The sequence below is a fragment of the Vidua chalybeata genome, chromosome 3 (genome assembly GCF_026979565.1).
Source record: "Vidua chalybeata isolate OUT-0048 chromosome 3, bVidCha1 merged haplotype, whole genome shotgun sequence".
NCBI classification, from domain to species: domain Eukaryota; kingdom Metazoa; phylum Chordata; class Aves; order Passeriformes; family Viduidae; genus Vidua; species Vidua chalybeata.
The window spans coordinates 102200103-102203476 of record NC_071532.1 but is presented as its reverse complement, the minus strand read 5'-3'; the positions used below and the strand labels follow the sequence as shown (position 1 = coordinate 102203476).

Here is a 3374-nt window from a genome sequence, read left to right as displayed (position 1 = left end):
ACAGTGCAAAAATATTTTCTGCTTCTGCTTGCTAATGAGTGTTCTCTTTTGAAATGAGAGTGGCTGGGTTTCTTCTGAGGAAGAAATATTTCCTTGCTTCCACCTGGAAGCCAAATCAGCAAAGCTGTGCAGCAGCCTGGGCTCTGTGCTCAGGAGAAGCAGGAGCAGTGCTTTGTGTACATCAGCTAAAGTCACTGTGCAGCCCCATCTGTTCTAGCTGATCACACAGCTTGCTGGAAATTGCTTGTACTTTTATTTCGAAATAATTATTTGAGCAGGTGTATTTAAAAACATGACTGTCTAGAACTGGGGACCAATATCTCTGTATTCTAGCTCATCAGAGACTACCTCATTTTTTGGGTATTTCTTTCTCAGGTGTTTCTTACAGAAGGCCATGACCAAAAAAAAAATATATCCAGAGTTTTGAAAATCAAATTTTGTTTGTGTTGAAAGAACACAGTCTTAGCATTGTAGAACTGTTTGATTTTGTCTTAGATTTATTTTTTAACTGCATTCCCATTTCATTCATATTTCTTCATGGCTGAGGTTTTAGGACATAGCTTTTCTTGTTTATCAGAACCTCACAAACTGCATGTCCTTTACAGCCTTTTAGAAAAGGCTATAGGGAACTTGAGTTCACTCTGCCTGAAGATAAATCTACAAAATCTTCTGCACTACAGAGCTCAGTGCTGAAATGCTTAACCCTTGAGAGTTCTGCTCTCTGCAAACCTTGATGAGCTTCTGATGCCTGATAGCTCACAGAAAATCTAGGCAAAATAAAAGCAACAAAATGAGTGAAAATTTGCCAGAATTGCTTAGTGTTGCTGTTTAAGATTCTTCTGGAGTTCAGTGTTCAAAGCAGGGAAAACAAAAACAACAGAAAGCACAAAACCAAACCTTCCCTCAAGCAGAATCTGTACACAGCTAGTGGTGAGAGAGTTCAAGGGGGATGGGAAGAAACTCTGCTCATTAAGGAGAGACTTTCTGAAGAGCTGGAAAGAGTACATATAGGGAAGTGCTATAAGTGCAGAGTTGCACAGCACTCACTCTATGGAAATTGCTCTGCTTTGGATATTTCATTAAACCCTGGAACAGCAACTTGAATTTTATTATTTTTTTCTCAGATCTCACAGTAGACTAAGAGCCCTTAAAATAAACTTTTCTCTCTGGGTCTTTCAGCAAGTAAAGAAATTAACTGAAATAATGTAAAACTGGATCATGCAGGGTAATTTTCACAGAAAAACAAGAATTTGGAAAATCAGAAATCTGTTTTGATGTGTGTGGCCAAATCCCTGTTTTGAAACCCCCAGGAAGAAAAGGAATAAAAACCTACCTGCCAGGTAAGAGGTCTAGCCCCTGGGTAAAATAGACACAGCTGTGGTCCTGGAAGATCAATCACCATGACTTTTTGCAACAAGTTTAATCTGAGGAGTTTGGTTGGAGTTTAATCCAATTGATCTGGAATCTCAGCGGAATAGGACAGGGAGAATCCAGAATGAGGATTAATTATGTCTGTGATTATAGCATAGACATAGGCAACAGCAACACTTGGGGAAGTTGCAAGTGGAAGATTACACTGAGGTGAAAATTTTGAAGTACATTTATTTCCATATCAGAAACTAAAACTCCTGTAGAACTTAACCTCTATAAACTAATCCTGCTTATCCTATAGGTGTATTCTACCGACTTTAAAAAGTTGGCCTTACTGGACAACCTTCTGTGTGGGAAATGGATTTGTAGAGCATTCAGAAAAGGGCATAATCTGACACTTCTGATGACATCAGAGTCAAGTTTAAAAGACACCTTGTTCCTGAGAAAACGTGAATTTACTTGATGAGGAACTAGATGCAATCCCTGGGAGGAACCATCAGACCAAATTAAGTACCTGGGCTGCTGATGGTGTCATAGTGTAGTGAACCTTCATTCCACATTCTGCACGTTCTGAGGACCAACCCTTGTAGCATGGGTCAAAAGGAGAAGTGACAGGTGCCACCAGTTTGTTATGCCCGTATATGTACCCTCAAACTACCACATTCCTCACACCTCAGTGTTCAAGCTTAGGCAGGATTTGTCAAGGATATGAGCAAGATGTGCAAATCAAAGCCATATGCTGCAAAAAAATCCTCCTAGATATGTTATGCCAGGCCTGTACTGAAACCTCTGAGACAATAAATGTATCTGGAAGGATCTTTCCAGATTTGAAAATGACTGGTTAAGGGATGGGTAGCTGATATGGCAGAAAGTGTAACTAATTTTCATGCTGAAGTGTCTTTATGAAATATTTAAGTAATATGGCACAAATTAATCTCCTCCAATGTTAGACAAAGCGATGTCCTACTTGGGCCAGAAGTGTGGTTTTCTGTGTCTCCCTCTATAGCCAATGGAAAGGAAAAGTCCCTTCAAGAAGACATTTCACACCACATAAGATCTGGTGCTTCGGAAATCTCTTTGCTGCATGTGTGTTTTGATGAGGTGAAACATACCTAGACATCTGCTTGAAAAGCTTGTAAAGCATGAGGTGAAGAGACAGATATCCTGAATAAAACTGGGAACAGATTGCCAGCTTTTATAATGTTAGGCTTGTCCAAACTGAACAAAGGTTTGGATCTCTGTTCTGCAGAAAGAACAAATAACTTTTTGATGTTCAGCATGTGGTGGGAGGGAGGAATGGCCCGCAGGAAAAAATAGACTGAGACACAGAGAGCAGGGAATGTTTGAGAAAATCGGGGGTGAACATAAATAGACCACAGGGATTTTCCAAAGGCTACTGAATGGGCTGTGTGAAATACTTTGCAGGTCTGGAAGCCACCAAAATTTGCTGTACTCAGTAGTGGAGAAACAACTTCCAAGGATGCAGAGCAGAAGAGGTTTATTTTCAAACTTTTATTTTCTTTTATTCTCTCCTACTTTGTTTTTTCTCTCTTTAGAAAGTCATAAATCATGAACTAGCAATTCATAGCTCTCTTTGTATTCTCAGTGTTCAGCTGAAGAGAACAACAAAACCCTTCAGAGCCCTGGCCAGTTTGAATGTCCTGGCTCCCCTTGCTAGAGAGGTGTGAAGAGCTCTGCCCTGGTTACAGAAATTGAAGCTTTTGAAGAAGACAGATGCTACCTTTCTCATTTGCCTCTGGGCTCTTAATTTTCACTCGACTAAACAAAGAATAAGACTCTGGTTATTCAGTTGCTGCAGCAATGAATTTTCTTGCAATCTTTTTCAGCAAAGCTAAAGGACAGTTTGAGGAAACACCTTCCTGTCCTTTTTTCCTCTCCTTGCCTACCCCTGCCTCAGTTTTTAGCAGGCAGAAGCACGGGGGCTCTGTCTCCTGCAGAAAACTGAATCTTTTGAGTGAAAGTGTTTCTATGCCTCCTTTGAG

The 3374-nt window shown here is 40.2% G+C and overlaps 1 long non-coding RNA gene across 1 annotated transcript; it reads left to right on the top strand.

The window, feature by feature from the left end:
* The first annotated feature begins 1939 nt into the window (after positions 1 to 1939).
* LOC128786484 (uncharacterized) lies at positions 1940 to 3145 on the top strand. The gene is made up of 3 exons (XR_008430302.1): positions 1940 to 1986; positions 2797 to 2867; positions 2978 to 3145. It is a non-coding gene; the product is annotated as an uncharacterized LOC128786484 (long non-coding RNA).
* The last annotated feature ends 229 nt before the right edge of the window (positions 3146 to 3374 follow it).